At 42.3% G+C, this 19,732-nt stretch overlaps 2 long non-coding RNA genes across 2 annotated transcripts in view; both read left to right on the forward strand.

The window, feature by feature from the left end:
- Window positions 1–17,068, forward strand: part of LOC311011721 — a 78,752-nt gene extending 61,684 nt beyond the window's left edge. The window contains exons 2-3 of the long non-coding RNA XR_014596944.1: window positions 16,660–16,720; window positions 16,968–17,068. This is a non-coding gene — a long non-coding RNA (uncharacterized lncRNA). The remainder of the gene's footprint in view (window positions 1–16,659; window positions 16,721–16,967) is intronic.
- Window positions 9,010–10,799, forward strand: LOC311012345. Its single transcript, XR_014597032.1, has 3 exons — window positions 9,010–9,047; window positions 9,150–9,432; window positions 9,805–10,799. It is a non-coding gene; the product is annotated as an uncharacterized lncRNA (long non-coding RNA).
- Window positions 17,069–19,732: the final 2,664 nt, after the last annotated feature.

The following is a 19,732-nucleotide window of genomic DNA, read 5'->3' on the forward strand; positions in this document are numbered from 1 at the left end:
TGCTCTCAAATTGCAAATCCTGTCAACAACGCCAGATTGTGGCGTCACGAGGGTCGTGCTTTAGACAGTACTTGATTAAGAATTAATTTCTCTTTACGTCAAACAACGCCACCCTGGGGGTTTCACCCAGGGACCCTTTTTTTCTCTTAGACTATTATTACTAACCAACGAAAGGCACTCAGGTTCGTTTCACAATGGAGACAGAGACAGCATTTCGGGGTACAAAGAAAACATGTTTTATTAAGTACTGTTCGAAAATCTAAAAAAACACCAATATCAATAAGTTACTCACTCAGGGGGCAAAGAAAGGGAAACCAATCAGAGGACAACAAGTGAGAAACAAAAGAAATTAAATGCAACTAATCACAAAACACACAAAAAAATCAAGAAACTAAATACACAAAATATCTAATAACACAATAGCAAATCAAATAAGTAACAGAGTCTACCTAATCACAAATGAAATTTACCTGCAACCAAAATAACTGTAAAGCCAACATAAAAGTCAGAATTACAGGTTGTAGTAAAAGCAATGGTTACAACAGAAACAAAGAAATGCCATAAAGAGCAACTAATCATACAGAAAATAAAATAAACTTTCCCACTGTTCTCACACACTCTCTCACCCACACACACACACACACACACACACACGCACACACACGTTAAGATGCGGCAGGTCCGAAAACAGCAACACTGCCTGGACAAAGAAGCTAGCGTTTAGCCAGCTGTAGTGAGCAGCCAGGAGCTAGACAGACAGCGTTGGAGTAGCTCACCGCAGTGGCGGTTACGAATCACAGTCTGTAGGCAAGCAGTGGAAAGCAAAGCAGCAAAGCCAAGCCAAGCCAAGCAGCAGCAATGTCTAGCAACAGTCAAACCATAATATAGTAAAGCAAAACCAAGCGAAGTAAAGCAAAGCAGCAGCGATGTCTTGCAGACGGGTTAGCGGGTGCTGCTACACAGGTATCTTTACCCTACAATAGAAACGGATATTAGCAACTTACTGATGGCTGGAGGAGGAAGCTACAATCACTGTGCTACATACCGGTCAGACGATCCCGATCGGCACGGCGCAGAGCAAAGCGCTCGGTTACCTGAGGGCGACCAGCAGCGGACAGCGAGCCGCGGACAGCGAGCCGCACACAGCGAACGGTGAGCAGCCAGCTGCGAGCAGCGTGCAGCCAGCAGCACACCCAAGCGAGCCTCTGAAATAAAATAACCAGCATGAACAACTGAATGGACAGCATAACAACAAACTGCAGTCGCCGCCGCCAGCCTACCGGCCACCAGATGAAACCGGAAGTGGAGGGCGTCAGGAAGTGACGTGACCCAGGATCCGTCAAGCAGGAGGACAGCCAGGTGCCTTCTGCCTGCCTTTTATAAGGTGCTCTCTCACAGCCATTGGCTGGGAAGAGCCACACAACTTCATACTGCTACACAGGCAACTGAAAAATTCCTTGCAGATGTATCCCCTTATGGGAAGGTGAAGTGTATGCGATCTGATAATGGAACTGAGTTCACAGGTGGTGATTTCCAGGCGCTGCTGAGGAAAAGCAAAATTAGGCATGAGACGACAGCTCCGTACTCACCGCACCAAAATGGAACAGCAGAACGTGGGTGGCGTACTCTTTTCGAGATGGGCAGGTGCATGCTAATTGAAAGTGAGTTACCAAAACACCTTTGGCACTACGCAGTACAAACAGCAGCAACGGTACGCAACAGATGCTTGAACAAGCGCACAGGGCTGACTCCTTACGAGATGTTGACAAACAAAAAGCCCAATGTGTCCAGAATGCAACGATTCGGGTCTGTTTGCTACAATTATGAGCAGAAAAAGGGAAAGCTTGACTCCAGGTGTGATCAGGGGCGTTTTGTGGGGTACGATAAAAATAGCCCAGCGTATTTGGTGTATCACCCAAATACAAACAAAGTGCAAAAACACAGGCTGGTGAAATTTGTGAGCAAAACAGCTGCAGAAAAACAAACACAGACAGATGAGCCAGATCTAAATGATGACGGTGTGGGGCACAGAGTCAGGACTAGGGGGACGCAGGGGGTCAACAGGAGTGCAGAAAAGGCTCTAGAGCAAAATGAACCCGGTAAAAGTCCACATTGCGATAGTCCAAGGGCAGCAAATGAGTCTACTGAGCATAATGAAACTGGAAGTGTTACAAGCATCGATCCTGAGAGTAGGCGGTATCCAACAAGAGAAAGGAGGGCACCAAATTACCTAGGCGACTTCGTGAGAGAAGACAGTGATAGTGACGGGATGCATGTCACAGTAGACTACTGCTGCAGAGCAGTTTGTGGCATTCCGCAAACTTATGGTGAAGCAATGCAGTCAGACAATTCAAAAGAATGGAGAAAAGCAATGAATGAGGAAATCCAGTCTCTAAATGAGAATAAAACCTTTACCCCGACAACACTACCCGTGGGCAAGAAACCAGTGGGGGGTAGGTGGGTTTACGCAATCAAGTCTGGTGTAGATGGGAATGACCAGTACAAGGCTCGATTTGTAGCCAAGGGCTACAGCCAGAAAATGGGGGTAGACTATGGGGAAACGTTTTCACCTACAGCAGACCTAACCAGTGTTAGAATTGTGCTACAGAAGGCAGTGCAGGAAAATTTACTGGTCCACCAAATGGACGTGAAAACCGCGTTCTTACACGCCCCCATCGACCACGAAATCTACATCAATCCACCAGAGGGCTATGAAGAAAAAGAGGGTGTAGTCTATAGGCTAGAGAAATCGCTTTATGGTCTCAAACAGTCTGGAAGAAACTGGAACAGGGTTTTACATGATTGCTTAACTGAAAATGGTTTCACACAAAACCAAGCTGACCACTGTGTTTATTCCCAAGAGTCTAAAGAAGGGAAAGTGATCATAATTGTGTGGGTCGATGACTTGATCATCGCTGCAAACGATGAAGGAAAACTGAAAAAGGTGAATTTAATGTATTGTGCTACTGATGAAATGGTCGCTGATGTGATGACGAAGCCTGTCAGCAAGTTCAAACTGGGAAAGTTTGCAGGTCTTCTTTTTGGTGACTAATATGTGTAAGCCAAAGGTACACATTTGTTTAATCTTGTTTTGGTGTTTTTGTGTTACCAACCTGAGTACAAGTGGGGGTGTTAAAATGTAAGCCTATTTTTATGTTCTCAGGTTACATGACTGTAAATATTGTTTACTCTTAGAGACACAAGAGGGCGAAAGAGCACACACAATAATTAATGTAATGAATGTTCATGTATTGTATTGTGACCTAATGGGCTTCCCGTACATGGACATTTTTATGCGGGACGTTTTTCATATTCCAGTCAGTCCGCGCTCAACCCAACCGGCAGATGGCCACATTTCATTGTTCTGAAATAAATGTTCTATAATGAGAGAAGTCGTCAGCCTCCTTCCTACGCATCGTCAGCAGCACCACTCTGCTGATAAAACTCAACAGACATCATTCTGACCTCCAGGCACCTCAGTTTCTACTCTGGAAAGAAGCTCTTACTGCTTGTATTTTTAAGGCGACTGACTATTGATTAAAAAAATTGACTAAAATTGGCATCTACTGTTACTAACTTGACTACTCCCAGGATTACTCCCGAGAGTCTTGCTATGCTTTCTGGTCCAGCAGAGTCCACTGAGGTCCTCCTGACCGATGCAGACTGCTAACTGGCCTGATGCTGGAAACACCATATAGTAGCTCCACCTGCTGCTGTGTGACTGCTCAACTACTCCTGCTTTTTGGTCTACCGCGACATGGTTGGGATGGATCCATCTCGGTGTGGCTGTGCCTGCGAGAGGGGTCTGTCTGCGGCCTGCAAGAGGGAGGCGTTTCGCGTAGAGGCGTGTCGCGTAGTGACGTCACTACGCGACACGCCCCCTCCACACGGGAAAGTCACGTTGAACCACGCGAGATGTAAAATGAGACCGCCAAAACGGATAACAAAACAGGAAGTAAACCAGTTCCGCCGTAAAACTTGACTAGTCTGAATGGCCGAACATATGCAGACTGTAAGTGTCAGTGTAATTTAATTAATTCATCGATTAATGTATATAATAATTGTGTTTAGCGATGGACTAAGGAAGTAAGGCTATATTTATCCATATTATTAAATATAAGTGTATAAACAGAACGAAGCCAGCCCGTTGCCGACTCAGCAAAATGTAACGTTAGCAAAGTTTCAGAGGGTTATTTGCCTGTTTGATAAGTGACATGCAGCGTATACATACGTTTTATTGCAAATGATCCTAAAAGGTTGAGCCAAATAGAATTGGGTGTTGTAACTTAGCCAGCAATCTGGTGTAACTAATAAATTGTAACTCTGCTATAATATTGACCAGCTCATTCAAAAACATTATTCTCACCGTGGTCTAGTGCAGCAATAGTTTGTTTGAAATTATTGTTCACATTTACATTTAAACACGTACTTCCTACAGTCACAAAAGTGACCATTTCTTAAAGGTTAGGGGAAGGGAACAATAACACAATACCAGACCGTTGCTAGGTAAAACGAGCCGTTGCTAGGGACTCAATAAATGCGCATCACCCTGAGCAGACGAACAGGCGATTAACAGCCACTCTACTCAAGACTAGCTCACTAAATATTATGTATCAAGAAGTGATTCAATACAGTGCAGAGGAAGCCATTTGTACGTATTTAATATGTAAAGAATTGATGATAGACACATGACACATCAATGTGTGATGTAACATGTAATTGAAACCTTTATTGTTCTTTTTTGACAGTGAGTTAAATGTGATGGCCGAAGCCCTGGTGGGGCACATGTCCAAGGAGGGAGCAAAGAAGCTCCAAATTTACAAGGAGAAACTGGAAGAAGCCCTCTCCTCTGAGGCATTTCTGAGCAGGCTATAAAATAAAAAAAAAATGAGCCTTGAAATGTTTTGGTTTGGTTTTTTTTAAATAGATCTCTTCTTCACTACAAATACGTTTGACAGACCAAATATAGTTGAGATGAATTGCTACTTGTCACAAAACGACCATGAAAAAGAAAGTTATGGTCTATGATCAGTGCTGTGAGTGCATGAGTACAGTAGTGTGTGTGTTGTAGGGGGAAATAAAGGAAATCAGAATACCAAACAAAGCCCAAGAGGTGTTGCAGGTAGGAGAGAGGGCGAGAGGGCCAGCAACTCAAGCTCCAGGAGAATGCTGCTGATGATCCCTGCTGATATCAAGAGAGAAAGCAAGGGAGCAACACTGCTCAGTAACCTACAGAATGGAGAGATTCACAAATGAATTCCCCATTAAGGAATAATAAAAGTTATTGTCATCACATTATTTTAATTTTGTTATGTAGGCCACTACTTTTATTTATATATATATATATTTATTTATTTATATATATATCTACACATTACGCTCTTACTCCCACATAAGCACTGACATTATTATTTACTACTTTTATTTATTTATATAAATAAATATAGGGTAGGCCACTACTTTTATATATATATATATATATATATATATATATATATATATATATATATATATCAACACATTACGCTCTTACTCCCACATAAGCACTGACATTATTATTTACTACTTTTATTTATTTATATAAATAAATATAGGGTAGGCCACTACTTTTATATATATATATATATATATATATATATATATATATATATATATATATATATATATATATATATATCAACACATTACGCTCTTACTCCCACATAAGCACTGACATTTAGCTCATGAATTCCTGTCTGTTAATTATCTTGTGTTTTCTCTTGTGACAAAGTCAGAAAATTTTACATCTAAATTTTAATATAAATGAAATCCTGCCTTAATTGTTTTTACCCAATTAAAAATGTAATAATAACATTTGTAAGCCCTTTAAGAACCGTGTGTAGGGCGTTCCCTGTAGTGGCGGGGGGCGTGTCGCGTAGTGACGTCATTACGCGACACGCCCCCTACAGTGCCTACTACTCGACACGCCTCCCTCTTGCAGGCCGCAGACGGATACACTTGGTGCCTGCTGCCATGGACTACTACTGTTGATACTATCTCTTCTGTTACAGTTTTTTTCAGTCGCTAACAAGCGTTTGTCCAACCAGTTGTCACATTTTCAAAACTCTAAACACAATTGGCCTGGCATCGGTCTTTTGTGTCCGTACCATTCACACATTTCATGTCGTTTTCACACAATATGCAGTCAGTGGACACATTTCTACAATGCTTACATTTTCTTAACAGACAAGCTATACCTCCCAACAAAATGATGGATTGTTTTTGTGTTATTTACGAATGTTAACACACAACATCCCACAATAGCAAAAACAATATTCCAAACCTTAGATACAGTATCAAACCTCTGCTTCTGCAATGATATCAGTTCAAAAACAATATATCTCAGCTGATGATAAACAAACAATTGAATAATTGACACACAGCTGATTTATGTTGGGTAAAGTCAGGCTTAGACTCTATTACATTGGCACTTATAGGAGGACTTTGAGGAGTGATGTTTTTGGAAACAGAAACAGAAAAAGACAAACTTTTTATCTGGGCTTTTTGCTGTTGTTTTTTTGTTCAGAATGTTCTTGTGTGTTTCATGGATATTTTGTTGTAAGCAATACTGTAAAACTTTTTCTGTTCTATCATACTGTAAACAGTATTTCTACTGTACCTCCTGTAGTAAACAGTAAAGGAAAAAACTGATTTGCGTTTTACTGGAATGCTTTTGAATGTGAACATTACATGTAGACATACAGTTCCCAACCAAGAAATTTAGTGTAAAAACGATGGATTGCATGTTTTGCATGCAAATACCTGTAAAACCGAAACATAAAAGTCCATGCAGTTTTTGTAATGTCAATAATAGCCAGTATTTTGAAACCTGGTGTACTTTAATTGACTGCGTGTACCTTGTGAAGTGAAAACAAGTGTTATTCTTTGACAAAATAATTTAATTTTGAGTCAGATTTCCAGTGTTTTGGTAAAGTTAGTGTGTGCAGAGAAAGATGTGTTCTATTTTGAAATGAAGAGTTAGAAATATTTAACAAAATTTCTGCCTAAAAGCCTATGAAGGCAGTTTTTCCTCCCCACTGTCGCTGTAACGCTTGCCCCTGGGTGATGTTGGGACTTTGAAATTGTATTGACTCTGAAAATCAGGAGCAATTCTAGTCCTGCTCAATATGTTAAGTGTCCTGAGATGACTTTTGTTGTGATATGACACTATAAATAAGATTTTGATTTTTGAATAGACAGTGTTTGGTGTTAGTGCAGTGCAGTGTTTGGTGGTATTATATTTAGAAAATTAGTGTTGGAGTTTAATTTATTGTGTGTGGTAGGTGTGTTGGTGCGTTTTACCAATTGTGTGTGGTAGGTGTGTTGGTGCGTTAAGAGTTTAGGAAAATTGTTAAAAGTATTAAAAAAAATGTTTTAGTAATCCTAAAAAACTGTATTTTGCTTGGATATAAGATTACTTTGTTATGCACTTGTACTTGTGTCATATTTCACCATAACACTACAAGGGGACCGATACTTGGTAAAGATACTCCTTACAGCAGCAAGGAAAGCCATAACTACAAGCAGGCTCAACGGCTTGATCTCATACATATAAATAAAAAAATGGAAAGATTGACTTATGTATAGGTTTGAGGAAAGATATTTATGCAAGGAGATGGCAGAAATGGACACTTTGCTCTGACAAAATAAGGACACTCTTACAACTCTTTGAAAGTAGCTTTTTTTTGTTTATGTGGCTACCATCAGGTTTTCTCACAGGCTCTGTTTGTTTGTTTATTGTTCTTTTTATTTTATTTTTACTTGATTACAGTTTTTCTCTATTGGTTTGGCTCAATTCTTGAAACAGAAATTACATTCTCAAAATAACATGGACAAATCTCCAAACCACCTTGCAAATGTTCACAACAGAATGGCATTTCTCATTGATTTCATCAAATTGCAAATGTCTTAGTACATGTCTCAAGTGTCTTAGTGCATCTTTGCAAATGGTTATGTACAAGTACCCTAGAGTTAGCACAATGAGCATACATTTAGCACATTTTCCAAATGAATAGATCTTGCTGATCTAAGCTGATTAGTTGATTCTCAGTCTAATGGTTGCTCTCTCCAAAACATGTCAGCATGATTTCACTGTGTAAATCATCATATGCACAATAGTCTGTTCAACTGTCAAAATTAGTCAACATACTGTAGGCTAATACCATGAAAACCATATGAATTTCTTGCAGCATTTCATAAATTCATGACAGTAATTGACAGTCAGGTGAAATTAGAACTTGACTAACGAAGGAGGAGTTCCTACATCTCAGATGACCAATCAATCAGCTATTTAGCCACCTGACTGGTGCTGTCTATGATTGTGAATGCTGCCAAACGCGTATATATAGAGCTTGGCTAGGGCCTGTACCTTTTGCAGTATAAACATGGAGGTACCTGGCCAAGAAAATGATCATGAGCAACTCCCTGCTCAAGGAAGAGGAAGAGGAGGAAGAGGAAGAGGGGGAAGAGGAAGAGGAAGAGGAGGAAGAAGAAGAAGAGGAGGAGGAGGAGTGCGGATGCGTGGTGGAATAGGCGGAAGAGGCCGAGGAGCAAGAAGACACAGAGTTGTGCCTGATGAAATTCGGGCCACAATTGTAGACCACGTCATCAATCATGGCCTCACAATGGCAGAGGCAGGTCGCAGAGTGCAGCCAAATGTGCCCCGCTCTACAGTCTCTTCCATTGTCCAAACATTTCGCACGGAAAACAGGTATGTACTCCGTCAATGATGGAATTACTGTATAGGAGACATTACAGTAGCCTATATATAGTACTGTCCATACTGTAAAGCAAGACATGTATAAACTATTCACTCTGTGTGTGTGTGTGTTGTCGGGAGGCCTGCAGTACTGTACTGTAATACTGTAGCTTACAGTATCTCAATGTGATGTTATGTATGACACTTTAAAAATGACAAGAAAATACTGTAAATTGAAGGAAGGAAATTGGATATATTAATTACAGTTTAGAGTAGAATTCCATTCACTGTGCAGTGTTGCATTACAGTTGTAAGTAAAACTTCAATGCATTTGTAAGTCATTCTTTAACAAATACATGACATATACATTGGAAGTTGTAATGCAGTGTTGTTCTTTTACTTCTATGTCTAGAATTGGGCGACAACCTCGCATGGGTGGCAGAGGAAAACTTCTCAATGAGCGCCAAGAACAAGAGATCTGTAACATAGTGATTGCAAATAATGCAATCACATTGCGACAGATCCGTGACACAATCCTTCTGGACAACGCTATATTCCAAAACATCTACTCTATCAGCATCTCTACAATAGACCGTGTATTGAAGAAACATCAGGTGACCATGAAACAAATCTACAGGGTACCATTTGAGAGGAACTCTGACAGGGTAAAAGAGCTGCGGTACCAGTATGTACATGTAAGTCAGTCATTGGTTGTTTATCATCGTAACCTTACAGTACTGTAATTACAGTAAGCAGTGGTTTCTATTTTTTGTTTTTGTTTTCAGTGTTCTCTTACTACTACAGCATCCAGCTTTACTGTATCTGACTGCAACATTTTGCCTATTCTGCAACAGAAAACTGTCTTCAGTATTTCTCTCTCCTCTTTGTGTCAAATACTCCTGCAGTACCTCCTATATCCCAAGTTTGGATCCACCTGAGTAGTGGCCAGTAGTAGGCTATATTGAACTTGTGGAGGAGAACATAGAATAGCCCAATGTAATTTTATATTACTGTTCTGTATGACTTTATACTGTATGACTGATTTGATTTTTTTTACTCTATTGTAGAGAATAATGGCATTAGAGGGGAATGAAAGACCACACATCCTTGTGTTCGTCGATGAGGCTGGTTTCAACCTAACCAAGGGCCGCAGACGTGGACGCAACTTCATTGGCCACCGGGCCACGGTGGATGTCCCAGGCCAGCGAGGGGGCAACATAACAATGTGTGCTGCCATTTCAGAGAATGGTGTGGCCACACACATCCCCAGTTTAGGCCCGTACAATACCCAAAAGCTTCTCATTTTCTTGGAGCACCTATACACTGATCTGGTCCCAGAAAATGAGAGAGGACTGGAAGGGCCTCACCTCCCACACTATGTGATAGTGTGGGACAATGTCAATTTCCACCAAGGCCTGCTCATCAGGGCCTGGTTCACCAGGCATCCAAGGATGCTCATGCAGCTCCTACCTCCATACTCTCCCTTCCTGAATCCGATTGAGGAGTTTTTTTCCGCATGGAGGTGGAGAGTGTATGAGCATCGTGCTCAAGACCAGAGGTCCCTGCTCCATGCCATGGATGCTGCGTGTGATGACATTACAGGGGATCAGTGTAGGGGATGGTTGCGTCATTCACGCCGCTTTTTCCCTCGCTGCATCGCAAGGGAAAATATCCGCTGTGATGTTGATGAAAATATGTGGCCAATCAGAGCGCAGCGTATGGATGGTCAGGAGGATGAAGATGGTGGCCAGGAGACAGAGGGTGATGACAGTGATGACCAGTGAAAATGTCTCTTGTGAAACTTTGTTTACTGCACTATAGGCTTGGTATATTTTTTCTGGGTTTTTTTGTGTTCATTTTTCATACATGTACAGAGAACTGTAGGCCTATACATTTTGTTTTTACAGTACATAATCTTGAGTTACTTTATGTAGGCTATATGTGAATAAAAATGGTTACAATTTCCTTGGCAATATGAGTGCAGTGTGTGTGATGTCAAACTTTGGAGGCTGCTCTTACTGTAAAGTCCTTTTCTTAGGTTTTATACGTCTCTGCCATAGTGACAAAACATCTAAGCATTTTGACTTGCAGTGCTCACAGAATGCCACAGGGATGATGCATTTTGGGGGCACTGACTACTTACATGAGATGGTTTTGACAAATAAGTAAACTGTTTTGGGAGAGATATGAGGTTCTGCAGCTCATCCATGGTGTTATGCTGAACCATCCAGTTTATTTTTGGTAAAAGCACTAAGTGAATGCAAATGAGCCAAAAGCAATTGAGAAAGATCTTTGCCATTTTGATGGTACTGACACTTTACATGGTAAAGGAATCTAGTTTTGAAGCATGTGTGAACAGTTTTGGGAGAGATATGCGCTTTTGCTAGTGAGCTGTAATGTTGTGCAGAACTGTAAGACTGTTTGGCCAAATGGTCTTATAGTTTTAAGAATGTAATTTCTGTTTCAAGAAATGAGCCAAACCAACAGAGAAAAACTGTAACATGTCTAAATTAATGTGTCCAGTTGGGATGTACTGAAAAAGTAAAAACCAAAGTAAACAAAAAAATGCATGTAATAATGTTCCATAAACATCATCAAATAGGAGAACCATCTCAGTACCTTATGAAGATGTTTGTCCTGTGTGTGCAGTGTAGTGAACAGTTTGGTATTAAATGTAAATACATTTTAGTTTTTACACAGAAGGTATTTAAACTTTAAATGTTTGTTTTCTGTAAACATATTCATTACAATTTGTAAGCACTAAAATCCAATATACAGGTGTGTCATGTGTACTAATACATTTTGATATTAAAGTTAGATTACATGGAAGCTATTGAAAGGAGCTGACATGTTTTTCCTACTTGAAAAACATGGAAAATAAATCAATTACACTCAATAAATCAGTGATGAAAAATATGACTACAAGACAAATTAAGTACATCATTTGTTCATCACTTTAATTTGACAAGATAGGTATTGAAAATATTGTTTTTTAAGCATTAAGCGACCGATCGGTGTTAATGGTATGGACCTGTCATGACTGTGGGTTTTTGTAGTTTTGGTTTCCGCTTTTATTTTGTAGTCTCCTGTCTTGATGTTGTGTCTTAATATTCTTTGTTGAGGGGTGGGTCACCCAATTTTTAGTCTGAGGGGGTAAAACAGCAACATTTCAAAGTGCTTCAACCTGCTCCGGAGCAGATTGGAAGGGAAGGTTGGAGGGAATGACTTTTCTGTGTCAGCGTACAGCCTACTTTCCACTTTGAATTATGTTTTTATATTTATTTTATTTGCTCCCAAGTCCGTTTTACACCGTTGGGATTGCAGCTGAAAGAATGAGGCTGATATTGTTATACACCACGCCATAAAAATACATCTAAGCAACATACTGCATTCATTCAATGTTATTTTTTTGGTCTTTTATTGCAGGAGGACAGCATGAGAGTGAAAGGGGCGAGAGAGAGAGACAACAGGGCCAAACAGCGGATTTGAACCTGGGACCACTGCAGGAGGCCTCGGTACATGGGGCGGTAACGCTACCACTGAGCTATCAGTACACTTACCACCATCATTATACGACTATTAACTCACTATAAAGCATTCACATAGTCGGCATTCATCACTCAATATCTGTGATGTGACATATTGGGTCATATTAATTCTGCCATGTCGATTGGAGGGTCATGTCAAAGTAAATGGTATCACCAGGGGGGTTATGCATAAAGTGATCAGAGGTCCGAAAATCCCACCAATGGGTCTTAAAATAAACAACGTACAGTCCCTAAGTCATTGATGATGAGCTAACTGTCCTCCTACTACCAACACTGAGAAATGTTTAGTTCCTGTTGCATCCAGAATCAAATATCTAATTCATAATTTTAATTATCCAACTTCAATAGGTCACTATCCCTAAGGGATGCCTATCAAATTCATTGATCCTTTATATTTATGGGAAAAACAAGAAGTAAGCTTTAAGTTATGGAAATGATCAAACAAAATCTAGCCATGATGTAACTATAGCTACATGGCTAATAACTACAGCCAGAACGGCTGTGTTCCCAGCCTGGAAAAAAAAAAAAAAACATGAGTCTTTCTAAATGCTGCTCCCACTCTGTTAACCAGGAGGAAGAGTAACTGAGAGAAGTGAGAATACAGATCTAAGAGGAGATGAGAGATTCAGGGAGGAGCTAAGATGTTACTGAACTATAGAAGAGAGAGGAACTTCTAGATTCAACAGAGTTCAACACCAAAAACCATCAACATTACCTTCATTCAACATGATGTCATCAGACTGTTTACTTTCCCTCCTGTTCATTTCCATTCTAAGAGGTAAGATTCTCTGTGAAAAAGTTAAATTCTATTATTATTTGAATGTGATCCATTAAGTGAGTCTTTTGAGTTTTCTCTCCTTTAGGTGTCAGCTGTGAAGAACTCAGTCCAGCCAAGAATGAAGAGTCCAGTTTAGAAGACAGCACTGTTACTCTGTCCTACAAATACTCCAAACAAGCAACCGGTAGTGATTATTTCTTCTGGTATCGACAATATCCAGGAAAACCACCAGAGTCCATCATCTCACACTCTGCTTCAGGAACTGTAGGAAATAATCCAATCACTGGACTGAAGATTAAAGTGGATCAAAACCAAATCAACATGAGCATCTCGTCTGCTGCAGTGACAGACTCTGCTGTGTACTACTGTGCTGTGCAGCCCACAGTGACAGGAAACACCAAAACTCTGTACAAAAACCTTCAGAGCAAAGACAAACAATACTGCACAACATCCACTAGAGGGAGTCACACACTGTTACTCTGCAATAGTTTGTAATGATAAAGTCTTGATTCTTTGTATTGGGGATAACCAAAACACTAAATTCAAAACAGACTGAGGGACAGTTTTATTCATACAACAGTCACTCTGATGATAATGAGGTGTAGCAGGACATGAGCAATAGTTTGTCATAATATTCATTGTTATATTTAACTCAACTCTTCACAAATCACACTATTGGAATTAAGGTCAGGTTGTGATTTCATGCAAAAGTTCCTGGCCAATCAGCATAGGAACTATTAAATAGGCTGATTGGCAGCAGTTGAGCCATCAGGCTTCACTCCAGCCCTCCATGTGGCTGAAATGTTTGGACTGTGGCAAAGCACTAACTGCCATAGTGACTCATCCTCCTGGGGCCTGTACTACGAAGCAGGATTTGGGCTTAGCGAGGTAACTTAAGTGTTAACTCTGGGTTTTCCGTCCTACGACGCTGGTTCACTTCTTTACGGGGTAGATCATCATGGTAACTTACGCTGGATCTAATACGGTGGCCCAGAGGTGTCAGGCCAAATACAAAATCCACAACACAAATGCAAAAGCCACAACACAAATACAAAAGTCACAACACAAATACAAAAGTCCCCACACAAATACAAAAGTCACAACACAAATACAAAAGCCACAATGGAACTGACCCACAACGGAAGTGAACTAAAACACGGATAAACTCAACTTCCCAAAATGCATTGCGGCTCGTCTGACTTCTGAAAAGTTTTGGATAATGGCGGACGAATGCGGTGATTCTGGCCACAGTCAGCAACAAACCGCGTACACATGTAAGTATACTGTAACATGATTTTTATGTTTTCAGCTGACTTTTAAATCATATTGATAATGAACGTTACTTTATTGTTGTTGGAATTGTACATTAACGTTACGAATTGAAGGTTCTGCTAGCCGGCTAGCCTACTGACGGTAATGTACCACAGAGGTTCTATTTCGTCCCTACTGACCGCCAGAGGCGGTGCTTTAAGCACTGGATAACTCCGCCCGCGGTAGCGCATGTCGAGTACAAATAACAACAATCTCACCTGTGACTCCTGCATGACCCCCGGGAGGCTATATCTTCCGATGTCAGCAGGCAATCGGCTCCTTCATTCTTCTCGCGACCGCATGTCGAGGTGTACGTAAGTATAGCATGGTCATTTAAATGGCCGGTACAATTATTGCTGGCTTTGTGCAGCCTCGTTCCTCCGTGGCAGGAGCAACGGGCTGAGGCTCGTCCTCCGAGAGGCCGTCGCCAGCGTTTTGCACATTGTATGTTGTACCTGCTCTGGTGGCTTTGCTGGGTTGGTGGCGTTTCCGCCCCTCACCTTCCAGCATTGCACACAGCTGCTGAGGGCTGTGTTACTAGCAGGTTGATGCTGCTTTGAATACTAATAACTGTTTTGTGTTTCTCTGTTTAGTGTTCACAGTATTATTGAAGGATTCAACTGGGTTGAGGTAGGGTTTCAGTCCCTCTTCAAACTTAGTTGTATGTTCGTTAAGCTAATAATCTTGTTGGTGAAGGTTGCGTACCTGCCCCCTCTCCCAACTTGGTATAGTGTTTCAAAGTGTTGGCGTTCCCGTCTCGGCGGTGTCACACTTTGTGTCGTTTTATGCTAACCTGGCTACCTCTCCACCTGGTTCCGGATGGAGCATGCCTGTCGCAGCTGCATGGCGTCCCTGGAGCCTGAGGATGGCCATGACCGGTGTGTGTCCTGTCTTGGCGTGGATCACCTGCAGGAGGCCATCCCCGACGAAGCCTGCATAAATTGCAGCATTATGCCGAGGTCAGCAAGGCTGGCCAGGCTGGCCCAAATGGATCCACTATCCTGCCTGCCTTCATTCCAGCCTGAGAGGGTGAATTCCTGTCGAGGTGCTGCAAAGAAGCGGTCTGCCACACAGGACGGAGACGGTGTCCCCGCTGGAAAACAGCAGAGGAAGGGAGACGACCAGCTCTCCTCGTTGACCGTATGGCTGCTGATATGGAGGAAATGAAGGCACTTCTTCTTAGCCTGCAGCCTGCTGGGGGGTTGACACATGCTGCTGTTGCGGCTGCTCAGGGGTCATCTAGCCAGTTTAATGGTTCCCAGTTCGGGTTGACGACTCCGACTGCACCAGGCTCCTCACATTCTTCAGCCTTGGATTGACGGCGAGTATCTGATGACTCCTCCGTGGGGGCAATCATCCGGGCTGCTCTGGCACGCCTGCAGCTTGACGCTCTGAGTCAAGGAAAAGCTCCTAGCGCTTTCTATAGGCACAACCCCCCGCCGGCGAAGACTATGGTGCCGCACTCTCCTGATTTTTTGAAGGAGCTGCATTCCTGCTGGGGAGACATATCAGCCCTGACCAGGCCTGGGTGCTGAGGCAGTTGGTCTTCTCCACATGCCAGCAGTGGAACCTGCGATTGCTGCCCTGATTGTTTCTCCAGAGGAAACAATGAAGTCGGACCCCAGGTGCCCTTCTGCCCAGTGTAAGGTCACTGATGACTACGTCTGCAGAGCTTACAACACGGCAGCGTGCTTCGGCCGCCTTGGAAACACCCTCTCCCACTTCCTTTTGGCCCTCTCATCTTCCCTGCAGGATGCTCAGGTGGATGACTCCATCCGTGACATCTGCGATGCCGCACTTCAGACTTTTGCCTGTCAGTCGAGAGAGTTTGGTCGACTTATGTTGATGCATGTTCACACTCGTCACGTGTGGTTGGCCCAGTCACCCCTGACGGAGGCGACTCGTAGGGTCCTTCGCAGGGTGCCACCGGAACCTGGTGAGCTGTTTGGCTCTGCAGCTCTGCAGGCATTGGACCGCACAGCTAAAGCCGATGAGACCAGGCGGCGGCTTGCAGGCCTTCACAGCAGGGCGCCTACCTCCAGCAGGCCGAGAGCCTTTCCATCTGCCCCGCCACGTCCTCCACAGCTGCCTCCTCAGAGTGGTCGGCGGCCGTTGCGGCGGGATCCTGAGAAGCCGGCAGGCGACTTTCGCTCCACCGTGCACCGCTCACCACGTCAGCCCCAGGCCTCCAAGCCTGACCGCCGTCCTTCCGGTTCCTTCGGGGGCCGGGGGCAGCGGCGCTAGGGCCACGGGGCCGGTTGTTGGCTGCTTTTCCCAGCAAGCAGATGGAGGGAAGGTGGAGCCAGATGAGCTAAGAAGTGGGGGAACATGAAGCAGAAATACAAGGTGAGTTGTAAGCAGTTTAAAGTATTGAACACTACAGCATAGAAGAAACCAGATGAAGTTGTCTTTCTTATAAATAATCAGGTAAAGTCAGTGCTGGGAAATATCTACAATGTGTTCAAACATCAGAGTCCATTAAGTTGGTCCCATGTGGTACAGTATTACTGTACATATTCTAATATATGACTAGTGGTGAATAGTGAATAGCTGAATCATGATTATGAGAAGTGTTTGTATATGTTGTTTATAGGAACTGAAGGTGTCAGCACTGAGGGAGGAGAGGTCACTGCTGCACACTGGAAGTGTTTGTTGTCATGGATGAGGTGATGGAGCAAAGACCTGCTATTACCCCACTACACCCCATCTCCTCAGCCATGATGCCAACCACTGCAGCAATACGCAACACGTAATGCAACCTGTATATATAACATGGATTATTTGTCGAATAAATTATTCACTAATATCCCACTACTTGTTTTTTTTATCCCACCAAACTCATACATGATATTAAAACGGCTTATATTAGCCTACATGTCTGTTGATGATCGAATAATAAAGGTACTTTTTTAAACCAAATAAGTGATATTACTTACTTCAGAGGGAAATCCAAATTCCATGTAGGCTACTCGTGAATAATGTAGCTCCTCCGACGGGCCGATTGCCTCCGTCGTCTCCGTGGTGAAGGTGCTGGTGTTCCGTGGTCGGAGGTGTAATACAATCTATGAACGATTAATGATCGATAAAAGCTGCTTGATAGTCGCGATCGCTGGCGAGTGAAAGCAGCTACTCAGGTAAGAGGAAGAAAGAGGGAAAGCGTGGGAGTGCACAAATATAAAAAACTGTAGAAAACATTTGAAAATATTTTGAAATATTTAATTAAGTGTAATACTAATCATGCTTTATATTTTGATAAGTAATGTCCATTAAACGGGAGCTAGAACCGAAATCGATTCAGTTACGTGAGAGAAGATGAGGACGAGATGTCAATAAAGTTAAAAAAATAAAATGTAGTATGAGATGTGTTTGAGGTCACTTCCGTTGTGGCTTTTGTATTTGTGTTGTGACTTTTGTATTTGGCCTGACACCTCTGGGCCACCGTAGGTTAATGCTATCCTCTGATCACTAAAAGCATAGTAAATTTCAATCTATAAATAACTGTTTGTTTATGCAATGAATGGTCACATGTAAAGTATAAAACACATAGACTCACGTGAGGTGTCCTTGTTTGAATAGGGGAAACATAAAAGACGTCAAATTCATGGTATAAATGAATAACCACTGAGGGTTGTCTTCTAAATCTTTTACAAGGACACTCGATTCCGTACGATGATGTGATAAGTCGATGGCGCATAAGGCGAGGAACTACAAAGTGTTTTTCATATTGATGAATTGAATCAATAACTCCACTTGTGGCATAGGGTAAGAGACTCCCGTTGAGCGGTAGAGAAGAGTATCTCCAGTTGAGCTGTAGAGATAAAGCTGTCCAGGAGGACACAGGGAGGTTTGTTATGTTTCATGTAAATGTGGGGGGGTTTCCTACTTGACGGATTCATATTTTCACTGTGAGTCAGTGTATCGGACAGTACAGACTGCTGGAGAACTCCTGCACTCACACGGATCTCAAGTAGTTGTGTATACGAGGGATTGGAATAGCTAGAATGGGACATTTTAGTTAGGGTGTTTACAGAAGTTGGTGAATTAAAACGAGGGAATAGACTGGGAAAACCCTCAACGATAAAGCACACAGTAATAGACTGCTGTGTAGAAGCTTCTTGATCGGGTCCTCACTCAGGCGCTGTGCCATTCACCCTCTCTGAATAACACGTGTAATAGTTCTAAAATGTTGCAGAAACTTGTGGATGAGTGGAAGGAGTGTAAATCTGACTCGTTGGGGTCGGTGCTACTTGAAACAGTAGTGAGATGGCAGAAGAAAGTTCCAAAAGATGAAGAGAAGAAGGGATTAGAAAGGTTTGTAGACTAGATGAGGGAAATGCAGGAAAAGGGGATGTTTGGAGGTTATAAAAACGCTTTTAATAAGTTTATGAAGCAAGCTACAGTAAGTCGAGAGCAGACCACAGCAAAGCTACAAGAGGCAGGAAGAATGCAGAAAAGGAAAGCGAGAAAAGCAGTAAAACAGGAAAGGTTTTAGGCAGACGGCCAATGTTTTCTGGGAGATGTTACATTTTCCATACAATCACTGTCCTCTGTGCTAACGATACATCAAAGGCCAGTTAAGACCTTGACTCCTCCAGAGACACACCGACCTGAGCAAAAGATATGACTGACACACACACACACACACAGCCTGAGACACACACAGAACCCAGAGCTCACCTCCTATGAGAAAAACTACAACTCTCTGAAAAAGCATTCGTAGACGTTAAAACAGCATGATCTACAGCCTACACACTCACAACTTCCCTTGTCTCGTTGGCAGAGTATTTCGTCCTGCGTGTACTTCCAGCCCAAGACCACAGCCATTGTTTCACGACCAAGTATCGTTTGTATTCAAGATTTTCAGGTTATTTCCTGAAGACTAGTGATTTTCTGTTTGTAATGTTTTAAGGTCCAAGTCAGAGTTATGTTATTTGGTAGTTAGGTTATCCTCCCCTTGGAGCGTTTTCTGTTCTTTAGCCCTGTTAGTTTCTGTAGCTTCGTATCCTCCCTTTTGGAGCGTTTTTGGTTAGTTAAATTTCATAGTTAGTCCTCAATAGAGTAGACCAGTATTAGCCTTTTATTTTGTATCCTCCCCTTCGGAGCGCTTTTCTGTTTCGGTGTTTGTTGTGTCTGTTTCCTGCCTTTTCCCTTCCCTTCTCCCCTTCCCCTTCTCCCTTCCCCGTCTCTCCAATTTTCCTGAAGTCAGGGGTCTCAGTTGTCAGAGCCGGTTACGTTGTCACTCTGTTTTAGGAGTAACTTGCAATTTCTAAGAATAAAGGCTTGGTTCAACTGTTCACTCTCTGCGCCTGAGTCCTCCTTCTTAGCCCAGACCTGACAGTACTGCTCAATGTGTTAAGT

Source organism: Eutrigla gurnardus (assembly GCF_963514095.1).
Source record: "Eutrigla gurnardus genome assembly, chromosome: 4".
In the NCBI taxonomy this organism is placed as follows: Eukaryota; Metazoa; Chordata; class Actinopteri; order Perciformes; family Triglidae; genus Eutrigla; species Eutrigla gurnardus.